The sequence below is a fragment of the Corylus avellana genome, chromosome ca8 (assembly GCF_901000735.1).
Source record: "Corylus avellana chromosome ca8, CavTom2PMs-1.0".
In the NCBI taxonomy this organism is placed as follows: Eukaryota; Viridiplantae; Streptophyta; class Magnoliopsida; order Fagales; family Betulaceae; genus Corylus; species Corylus avellana.
In genome coordinates, this window is record NC_081548.1 from 17,206,205 (window position 1) to 17,218,145 (window position 11,941).

At 36.3% G+C, this 11,941-nt stretch overlaps 1 pseudogene; it reads right to left on the bottom strand.

Moving 5' to 3' along the window:
* Positions 1 to 2,707: 2,707 nt before the first annotated feature.
* LOC132190958 (cold-responsive protein kinase 1-like) lies at positions 2,708 to 8,134 on the bottom strand (annotated as a pseudogene).
* Between the last annotated feature and the right edge of the window lie 3,807 nt (positions 8,135 to 11,941).

Genomic DNA, 11,941 nt, shown 5'->3' on the forward strand with positions numbered 1-11,941 from the left:
TTTTGGTGAGGAAGGATGTGTCACTTGCGTGTGAAGGTAACCTCTACCCTTTCATTGAGTTATTAGCTTGGTTCTTGATTAGTAGGTTATTGTAAGCTTTAATTTGTTTAGTCGTTCTTTTTGTTAGACATAATCATGTTACTAGAAGGCATCATGTTGGTTAGGAATTGCTAGAAACCATTTTTGACCTTAGGACTAGTCTGAGGAAGGTCCGATGAATCACAGAGTGCTTCATCTGAAGCCTCGGCTGCACTACGTCCAGACGAGAAGGTTGAAGCATTTCCAGAGAGCTTCGTCTGAAGCATCGTTTGCAAGGCGTCTGGACGAGAAGGTTAAAATTGTTTTCTAGAGAGCTTCGTCTGAAGCCTTGCCTGCAAGGCATCCGGATGAGATAGTTGTACAAGAAAACCCGAGAGCTTCATTTGAAGCCTCGTCTGCAAGGTGTCCGGGCGCGTCGTGCCAGAGAACTAGAGTTAGCGATTTTAACGTAGCTACGTCCGGACACTCATTCTTGCCGTCCGGATGCCTAATGTATTTCAAGTAATTTTTATGAAGAAACTAGTTCCCGTCCAGACGAGCTTACTACTCGTCCAGACACCCCGTAGCTACTAAGTCTATTCTCAACGGAGTTTGTATTGTAATTAAACTAGGAGTCTATAGACTATATAAATGAAACTATATAGAGAGGTATAGGCACGGATTCTGATTAGTGTTCAAGAGATTTGTTTTGAGAGAGTATTTGCCATAGAGCGTCAATTCTCTCTTGGAGTTATAGATGTTTGATCATCTTTAGTCATAAAGCAATTGAAGTCAACTGGAGGTTCGGTGAAGGGAGATCACGTAGAAGGAACAATCCAAATGTTCTGGAAGAACTACTGCAGTAGCAGATAAGTGAGTCACTTGTCTGGTATACCGAATGTCAAGTGCATAGGTTATGTAAGTCTTCGACATTGAGATATTTCTCGTTATTCTACTGATCTAGTTGATTTCCTGGGTTTGACTGCCCCTGAGAGGTTTTACATTTTAGAGAGTTCTCTAAATGGTTTCCTCTTCGTAACCAAATCTCTGTATTTGTGATTGACTGATTTTATTTCCTCACATAATTGTTTGAACACTCAGTGAACATTAAATCGAGTGTGATTTGGAGTTGTATTAGTATTTCAGTGGCCATGTTAAATAAAGGGCATTTAGCTTATATTTTGATTGGGAAATTGACTTTAATTTACATCCATTTGTGCCTCACCAGACCTAACTCTAATAGATGCTGTATTATTTGCTTTTTTAACTAAACATTTATAGGGTCGAATTACCCTGAATTGTTTTAGAATTGGGGTGACGTCGGCCCCCACAATAATAGAGGGGTGGTCGTATCTGAGGACCATGTGAGTGTTGTTGGGCTTGTGATTGATTACGATTGAATTTTGATCAAATGATGATTTTAAAAGTTACCTTATTCATGAAGTGATACAAAAAGAACACAATTGTGACTTCCAGAATGACTCAACCCTATAGGGTGAACATGTCTTCTTTCTTTTTATTGGCTAGTTACTCAACAAGTTAAAAAATTTAACGACGAAGAAAGATGAGGAATTAATAATGATTCAAACCACTCAGAGTGATATGAGAATTTGTTAAATCTTAAAAGAGTCGGGCGATGAAAAGTGGAAACCTCATTAATCACCAAAAATTGTTTTTGATTGTCTTTTATTTTTTTAAAAATATTTAGCTTTTAGATTTTCATCTAATTTGGATTCAGTATTTGAGTTTTTAATTTTAAGAATACGGTCTTTAAGTTTTGCTAAAATTTAAAATATGTCCATTTATCACTTTATTATAAAAATTAACTATTTGTCATATGCGACGTGTGTTTCATTTAATTTGTTATAACATCCCAATACAATGACATGTCAACAAGTACCAAATCAATCATTAAAAAAACAAAGTCTTACAAAAACTAGTTGATATACTTAAAGGAACACAAAACCTGTGAATTTTGTGTCATTTATTGTATTTTATTTTATTGTTTTATGAATGATTTGGCGGTTGTGAATGTGGCCTTATATTGGGGTGTTGACATAAACACTAGCATGTTAAATGAGATGAGAATAACTTCACTGTGGTCCTTGCACAAAAGGGGGCTTTGATGCCCACCATTCAGACCTCGCCACGTTGGTTTGGAACAAAATAAATGCATACTAACAAAATACCGGATTTATATCACTATGAGAATTTTTTTTTAAAATAAATAAATTAGAACCAGCAGCCAACAAGTGAGAGGTGGGGGGTGGGGTGGGGGTGGGGTGGGTTGGCCACAGGCGGGTGGCTTCATACCGCTCCCCACCGCCAACTTGTGGCGACCACCCTTCTAATTTTTTTTTGTTTTTTATTTTTTATTTTTTTTAATTAATTTTTTAAGGTTTTTTTAATTTTTTTTAAAATTTTTTAAACTTAAGTTTAGTAAGATTGGCTTAAGTTTAGTAAGATTGGCTTAGGTGTTACTTTCTAATTGGTGGCACAAAACTATCACTTTATGCCACGACCACACAGAAGATGCTCTCCAAAGAGAAACATGAAGGGAAAAGAGGTAACAAAGAAAAGAAAAGAGTGCAGGAAAAAGCATATTACATATTTTTGGAGCTGTGTTGAAACACTACAAATGATTCTGCTTTCTGTTATCCTATAAAAAATTGGAAGCATAAAACTGGCCTTAGTTTGGTGTTTGAGGTAATGAGGGGGACTCACTCTGCAATTGAGAAAGGAAAGCATCAGATATGGTATACCAAGAAAGGTTGTCATCCATTTTGCGCCTTCGATTCAAGAAGATGAGTCTCATTGGTGTTTTATCCGAGAATAACTTATATAGGAAGGTTGCACAAAAGTCACCTTTTGTGCCACCAATAAGAAGCTGACACATCAGTCAATTTCATTAAACTTATACTTAAAACAAAAACTCAACCTCACCGGATTACACTCTAATAAAATAAAAAATTAATTTTTTTTATTTAAAAAAAAAAACAGAATTAACCGGCCACCCCTCCCCCACTTTGGGTGGTAGGCGCACCCAAAGCCATGGGGTGAAATTGACGAAACCCCGGTGTAAGAATCATTTAGCGTGCCCCCATGGTGCAGGCGTGGCGACCCGACCACCTAGATGTCCCGAGATATGGGGTGGGCGGCCACTATGGCGGTGGCCGTAGCGACCACTCCCATGGCACCCTAGGGCGGCTGCCGGCCCTTCACGCATAGGCCATGGTGGCCGTGGCTTACATAGGCATATATAGGGAATGGCTGTGCGGCCACCCCATGAATTACGGTGACGGAAGCCGGCCACCTAGGTGGATATAGGGCGGCGCATGACTGCTCCCATGGCACGGATGGCTGTAGGCCACCCATAGGCCATGGGGAGTGGCGGGGTGACGGTGAAACCACCCCCATGGAGTTGGGAAGTGAAGCCAGCCACCCATGTAATGGCCTATCGAGGCCTTGACGAGCCACCCAGACCCACTCGATGGTAAACCACCCCGGCACGGGTGGCGGTTTCACGCAAAAGTGGGGTGGCCAACCGGCCACCCCTTCAATTCTGTTTTTTTTTTTTTTTAAATAAAAAACATTAATTTTTTATTTTATTAGAGTGTAATCTGGTGAGGTTGAGTTTTTGTTTTAAGTATAAGTTTAATGAAATTGACTGATGTGTCTTCTTATTGGTGGCATAAAATGTGACTTTTGTGCAACCTCCTTATATAAGTTATTCTCGTTTTATCCAATTCAGCTTTGTATGTTAACAAGGCTACGATCTCTGACATGGAGGGTCGAGATTTGCATGAGTCTGAAGGCATAAGAAGGCTACATTGATTGCTTGCAAAACATCCTTCTGCACAAACCCATCTTCTTGCATTTTTGGATCAACTAGATCAAGCAACGTCGATCTCTCATATAGTTTCCATGCCTGTTAGAATAATTTGGATCAGAACTAGGCAAAGAATATCAATAATCAATGATTAGATAGAAATTATGAAAAAGGGTGAAGGCCTACATAGTCGGGAAGGTATTGCATTTCTGATGGTAAAGTGAAATCTGTGTTTTTCCTGCAGCCAATGATTTCAAGCACAAGAACTCCAAAACTATAGATGTCTGCCTTTCCAGACAATTCTCCTCTTAGAGCATATTCAGGTGCAGTGTAACCTCTGAACAAAAGGGAAAGAGAGAAGGAAGTTACAATCAGTACTACACCTGCATAACCACTAAACTAAAGGACCATTGTGACCATGGAGAAGTCGGTTGATTTGTGCACGATAATACTACACGATGATAAGGTGAGGAAATATGTAAAAAAAGATATTTACATCTTTTTCTTTGTTCTTATGCTTACAGAAAATGCTTTAGAGAAAAAGAGAGCATGTTTGGTGGAGTGAAGAAATTTTTTTCTTGTGTGTGTAATAGACAGGACCACGGTGCATTATTAACAGTGATTCAGCATTTTCATGGAGCAGGTTATGGAAGAAGATAAGAGTGTAGGAAACTGTGATAAGTGTTAGCAACCAAGTCAAGAATATGGTGAAATTCACTTCAAACAATGACGACAGTGAGGGTAAAAATTCTTTGCTTTTCGAAGTGAAGATTTCGAGCCTGTTCTTGCCACTGTAACCACCAAACCCTCCCCCCTCCCCGACCGAAGACCCCACCAATCCACAACTCACTGCTCTTCAGAAAAGCTTGTATTTAAAGGTGCCACCCAATCTTAGACCTAAAAAAGGTCTTCATAAACAGTTATATTGGGTGAAGGGGTTACAAAGTTCCAGCGAATGTAGTGCTAAGATAAGCTTGGTCTTCAGGAAAGAACCTAGCCAGGCCAAAATCTCCGATCCTTGGTTGAAATTTGTCATCAAGAAGAATATTGCTAGCTTTGATGTCTCTGTGAACAATTCTTAAGTGTGAATCCTCATGTAGGTACTGCAATCCTTTTGCAATGCCAATTATTATTTGGAACCTGGTACTCCAACTTAGGAACTGATCACTTTTACCTGAATTACAGGACCATTAATCGTAAAAATGCAGTGAACCTAAAGCATTAAGAACATTGCATATGTTATGAAAAGTATATCCCGCTTTCTTTGAATCATTAAGCTGCAAGTGATTTATAGGAAAGAAGAGCTGAGATAGGTTTATATACAGTTCCCACCTCAATAGCACTTGATGATGGATTGTTTGTTCATCAGAGGTCATCCAAAAATGAATATGGCATCCATGTTTTATTGGCTTCAAGATTTCAGGAATTAAACATGTGACGTGTTAAGTCCAATGTTGGTTGGGTTGTTTATGCAGGCATTGCATGATGCCAAGTCTTAAATTGGTTGTCTACTAGATGAAATTGTAAGTGATTCTAGGGACTTTAATTGTAACTTTGACTAGTTCTTTTGAAGTGTAGTGCATATGTGACTGGCACTTTTCTAAATTATGACAAATGTATCATAGCCAACCTAGTAATGCCATGTGGTGTTAAAGTATTTAACGCAACGCCCTGACGAGGACATTAGGAATTTAAGTAGGGAAAGTTGTGATACTTGGATTGTCATGAATGTGTTAAGTCCTACATTGAGTGGTGGATTATCAATAAGTTGCATGGATGTTAAGTCTCACATTGGCTGTGTATTAGGTGGAACTAAGCTTTTGAGTGATTCAATTATAACTCTAACTAGTCTTCTTGGTTATAATATAGATCAATTATTACTCACTAAAAAATAAAAAACCAAGACTTAGTTACATAGTATAGATCAACTTATACTCCAAGAAGATTTGTAACGGCAGTTCTTCCAAATACTACTGAGAGAGGATAGGTTAAGGTGGGGTAGAAAAGTTATACCATAGAGAATAAGGTCCAAGCTTCCATTCTTCATGAATTCATACACAAGTTGCCGGTGAGGCCCCTCAGAACAACATCCAAGAAGGCGAACCAGGTTCTTGTGTTGGATGCTTGTGATTGTCCTCACCTCTGCAAGAAATTCTAACTCTCCTTGCAGGGATGTATCAAGAGATAATTTCTTCACAGCAACCAACCTCCCATCTTCTAACTTTCCCTTAAAATAAAAATAGGATATCTAAATTTAGATCTTAAAAATAACACAGTAAATTCTGGTAATATCAGAAAAGAAATAGAGTCTTAATCATACTAAATGGCTGAACTTCTAAACAGTGCAGAGCACAACTAAGATTGTTTGGCTAAGCAGTGGTTAATGAAAAAAAGAATCATCAAGTGACTAAACATCTAATTTGGAGACATCAACAAAATATTCATTTATCAATCCCTTCTGGCCATTCATATATCATATGCCTTGGATACTGAAACTGATATCCATCTGTAAGCAGTATAAATATGTTATGTGTAAGAACATTATGACAGCAGAAGATTTTTCGGACTTCTAATTTTCCTCGTACTAATAAATAGCTTCACCACTTTCTGGGATTCAGTATCAATACCTGATAAACAGGCCCAAATCCACCTTTTCCAAGAAGATTAGCAGGATCAAAATTCTTGGTTGCCTTCTTTAGTGACTCGAAATCAAAATGGCTTACCGTTTGAAGATTACCACTAAAGAATTCTGAAGACACTGCAAAAAGTAAATAAAACTTCAGATGTTGAGTTCTAATTCAAGATATTGTCGACTTTTCCAAATTCATCCCTTTTTCTACCTTTCCACTTTTTACTTTGTCCTAGGAACTTCATCACCTCCACTGGTTTAACAAATTTCCAAAGGACTAATATAAGAATCACCAGTACCACAAGCACAAATAACCCTCCCAGGAAAAAGAAAAGGGCTGAAGAAAGCAACTGCGTTGATGAACTCTGCATCTGCAATGCAGAGGATGCTGGAGGGGTCACTGCATACATAAAATTGTAAATGTGCTTCATTAAGAGTTCAGAGTGAGCACGCCACCAAAACATTTTGAAAACCCCAAAAAATGTTTAGACTTGTAATGAATGGAAGAGATATTTAAGGAGAAACCATTGGATATTTAATGTCATGATTGGCTGTAATCCCAACTGCATGATGTCGCCTAAGAATCCAATTTTTTTTTTTTTTCCATTTAATTTCATCTACAGAAATAATCTTCTATTTAAATCCCAGGCAATCAAGCTTTTTCTACCCATTTCGACCATGTCTGTTTTGGCTTTCCTCTTGTCAAGAATTTGATAATCATCTTCAGAGATTTTAGTCAAGATCTTACATGGCAAGGTTATGTGCAATGCAAAAAGTGAATGTCGTGCCATCAATTGTGATGACAACAACTCTTCTTCAATGGCCACACCTCTTGCCAGAATAGACAAAGAGGGGCTATTCAAACTCAAATACAATTACAGTCACCATAATAGAGAATTATAAGATAAACAGGAACTTTTTGAGTTTTCTAAAACTTTCAGGAATTATAAGATAACCTACAAAGTTCCCCAGTAAATCATACTGGCAAGAAACCCATACATACGCAGTAGACATGACAGGGTATATTATCCATACGCAGCTGGGTTTGAAAATGAAACCAAAAAAATCCAATCGTTGTTAAAATATTAATTAAATGATTAAATTCACCCATTCCTATTAGCTTCTTAAACTTTTAGAATAAATGGTGATTTAACACGATATCAAAGCCAGAGTTCATGAGTTCCATCCTTGTCAGTCAAATACTTCATGTATTGGGGGAGTCTTAGAATATTAATTAAACCATTAAAGCTTAACTTTTTGAGATAAATAGTGATTTGCAAATATTGATTTAACTCTTATCAATTACTGCTTAGATGACATAAGTTTTTATTGACAATTTGATACCACTGCCTTGGAGGAAGTTGCAGTCATTTCTAAGCTCTACCAAGTAGTAAAGTAAGAAGAATCCTTCAAAACATCAAAACTTACAAAATCTGTAAAATCCTAGACTACAGTAGAGCGAACACAACTTAGCTTTTAGTACAAGTAGGCATAATATGCCCTTTTAGCTATAAATTTAGATGATCAGACTTCCTAGAGCGAACAGAATCCATCAAAGGAACATCAGAAAACTAAAAGCAACTTCAAAAGGCTTAGAACAGAGGACCCATCAAAGGAATTTTCCAATGCAACATACCTTCTGCCGCTGGTCTAGGCATTGTCACTAGCGAGCAAAGGAGGAGCAATGGCGCTGCAACCGTCTTCGCCTTTGTTTGCAGTAACTTCAACAACTGGCAACAGCCATTTTCTCCATCCGATTCCCTCTCTCTCTCTCTCTCCCTCTATTGGTAAAACCGAAAGTTGAAAGAGAGAAGATGAAGAGGGTGTAAACATAGGAATAATCGGTCGGACGAAGCAACAGCGTACGTGTAAGAATAAACGACGAGAAAGATCCAAATGTCTTGTTATTCTGTAAACGGCATTATATGAGTAATAAATTACTATTTTAATAATGGAAAGGAGACGCGGTTTAAGACTTTGAAACACGAAAAATATATTAAAAATAAGGGTTAATTTACCTTTTTAATACCCAAGTTTTCACTTTTTTTTGTTTGTTTGTTAGGTTTCAATTCGTATCACAGACGATACCTGACTTATGGGTAAATATCAGTTTAGTACTTCCACCAACTAGACTAATAGACTGCAATTGAGGTAGTTTCAGCTACCTATTTGACCGGTCTGGTGTGGTTCGACTCCGAAAGCCTTTGGGGTGGTTTTGGCCACTCATTTTTGGCCATTGGGGATGGCTGAACTACTCCTAAAGGCCTTAGGAGTGGTTTGACCACCTCAAGCGTACAGGGTGACCAAAATCATCTCATCATAGTATGTTAGTTTGGTTGGCAGAATGATGATGAAGGTACTAAATTAGTATTTATCCATATATAAGTCAAATACAATCTATGATACGAATTGAAATCTAGGTGAAAAAAATAAAAAAGTGATAATCCAGCTACTTCAATCACTTGGTCTATGTATTAGAATTTTTATTTTATCAACCATTTTTTCATTCAGTTACGGTCTCAATTGTTTAACATGATTTACTTACAATTTTAATCCAGTGTATATAAGTTTTTGGAAACTTTTATCTTGTAAATCAGTTTTCACGGGTGCGTTTTACTCAAAATTTGTTATATTTGGTATAGAACCAGCCAACATGTCACATGCATGGAGTATAGGATCAAACGTAGGCCATTGAGTATGGGAATGAATGAGTTGTTGTTTTGTAGTCGAGTCATGGAGGAACAACTTATAAACTGAATTAAAATGTCTTAATACTATATATGTGCATAATATTAAGTAATTAAATATTGGTAAATGAAAATAGTCGCTAAACAAAAAAGGGTTAGGCTGGTTTGCAAGATGGTTTTTAAACTTCTTCGGTACTTCTTGGGAAATTTGAAATTTAGCGTCTGAATTCTCCAAATGCTTTCATTACTTTATTATCTCCTACTACGATGAATGCCATATATATAATGCAGAGCAACAGCTTCACATGAAAGCGATTTGAAAAGAATTGACCATGTGTGAGACTAAAATGAAATAACTAATAACCTAATTAATCTGCATTTAAAAAATTGTTCAAGAGATGATTGTATCATATTTAATATTTAATGTGAAAAAGAGAAACAAATGGTATTATAATTGGGCATCCCTAATTGTTTAGGGCCTAAACAATAGCACGGATATTATCTTGGCTTGTTTTCTACAGATAAAGATGAACTAACAAAGATGAAATACGAATTAAAAACCAAATTCTCGAATGTGAAAGAGAAACCAGCCAAAGATGTGCTCGGAAAATTATATATTAAATAGACAGCTGTTTGGTCGGAAAAAAAAAAAAAAAAAAAAAAAAAAAATATATATATATATATATATATATATATATTAACGTCCCTTGCCTTATTTCACTAACCAATCCCATTATTCTTGTGTTGTTACCGTGCACAACAATGATAAATAATACATAATCAAAAAAAGAGAAAGAAAAAAAATCGAGACGCACAAATTTACGTGATTCGACAATGTGCTTACGTTCACATGAGAGTGCGGTCATTCATACTATTAACATACTTATAAGAAAACTCTAATTATATCCATACTCATCCTATGCGAATTACCCAGAAAATGTTAGAGGATCTTGGTCCTGAGACTATGCAACTATGGCTCCTAAACATTTGAGGTTGCACTAAGTTTTCTTTGTAGCCTAAGATGAACCTTCCAATTTACATTCTATCTCGTGGACATGTCTTGCATCGAAAGTTTGTGTTGCACATTGACACAATGACATGTACTCTATCGTAATCCACGATCGGTCAATTGACAATAATTGCTACGAGATACTACTTTTTGTCCATATCTAATTCTCTTATGATTGGTTTCTCAAAAAAAAAAAATTCTCTTATGATTGGTCTTCAATCTTCCATTAATTCATCCATATAGAGCATACCACATATATGAACCTAGACCACATTTTGGCACTAATCAATCGGTCAATTTTCCATAATTATTGAAAGCAATTGGCTTCTCAAGTGCTTCTATTCTTGTAATATTAATGTTCCCATTTTGCTGCAAGCATTTGGTAGTTTAGCCTAGAATATGGAAAAGTAATAGAAATTCATTATAAAGGGGCAGGGGTGTAACTCAAGTATACAAGAAAAACACCTAATCAAAAACAAATGTGACTAAAGGAAGTTGATATAAACCTTGAGGTATTGGTTCCTTTTTTATCACAATCAAGATAGCTGTAAAGGTTGTTAGAATATATTCTGATATTTAGAGAGACAGAAAATTACAAGTAGTTTGGTGTTAGACACTTATGTCCACAATTCTAAATAGTCCTAAGGGTTACATTTTGCTCTCATTCACTTAATTGTTTACACTATATAGGTTCCTATTTATAGTTGAATAAGTCAACCTATACAAGTAAACCTAAATCAGCTTATACAAAGAAATAAAAATCGACTTATACTAGGAAATATAAATCAATAATATAAATGTCAGAATATATTCTAACATCCTCCCTCAAATTCAATGTGAAAAATTCTAGAAGCTTAAGTTTGGAAACAGAATCAAAAGATTTTCTTTTTCTTTTTTTGCATGTGGCGACAAAGGCAGCGGTGGAGACCAACAGAAGGTCGTAGACGGTGGTTGAGGCCGGTGGTGAAGACTAACGGATGACACTGTCGGATGAGACAGAGGTTGGTGGGTGGCCAGCGATGGTGTTAGTGGCTAGTGAATGTAGGGCTGACTTGGGCCAAAATCCAAAAGGGCTGACAACGGGCAAAAAACTAAAAAGGAATTAGCTCACTTAAGCAGTTATTAGGTCCACACATTGAACCTGACTTGCTCGTGGTGCGTGTGATGTGGTCCACTTGGGAAAAAAAAGGGTAAATGTATTAGTATTGAATTGTCACTTAATGGTCTTTGCGAAAAAAAAAAAAAATGGAAGAAGGGAAATATATTATAAATCCATGAGTCAATGCGCAAAAACTGTAAACTCCCTAAACTTTATTTTTTTATTTTTTTATTTTTTTATTTTTATTTTTAATTTTTTCGACTTTTTACTCCATTGGTTAATCGAAAAGGCAAATTAACCCATACCATTACAAATGTTTAACGCCCGTTAGCCCCAAACTAAACACACCGTTTTACTACGTCATCATATTAATTTTTTATTAATTTAATTTAAAAATGAAGTCTAAAAAAAAAAAAAAAAATGGATGTACATGTAGATACCTATTTGCGTTTTGAAGGTGTTTTTTTGTTTTTGATTTTGAAAATATGTTCTAATGTAGCTTACGGAGGTCAAAGCAATTTTATATATTTTATGTTTTGAGTTATTATTTAATATTTTTGTTTCAAAAAAAATAAAATAAAATAAAATTTGAACAATCAAAGCCATACCTCCGCCTTCTCAATTTCTCATGAATCCCCAAGAGAAGCGGAATTGGATCCTCTCCATTTCA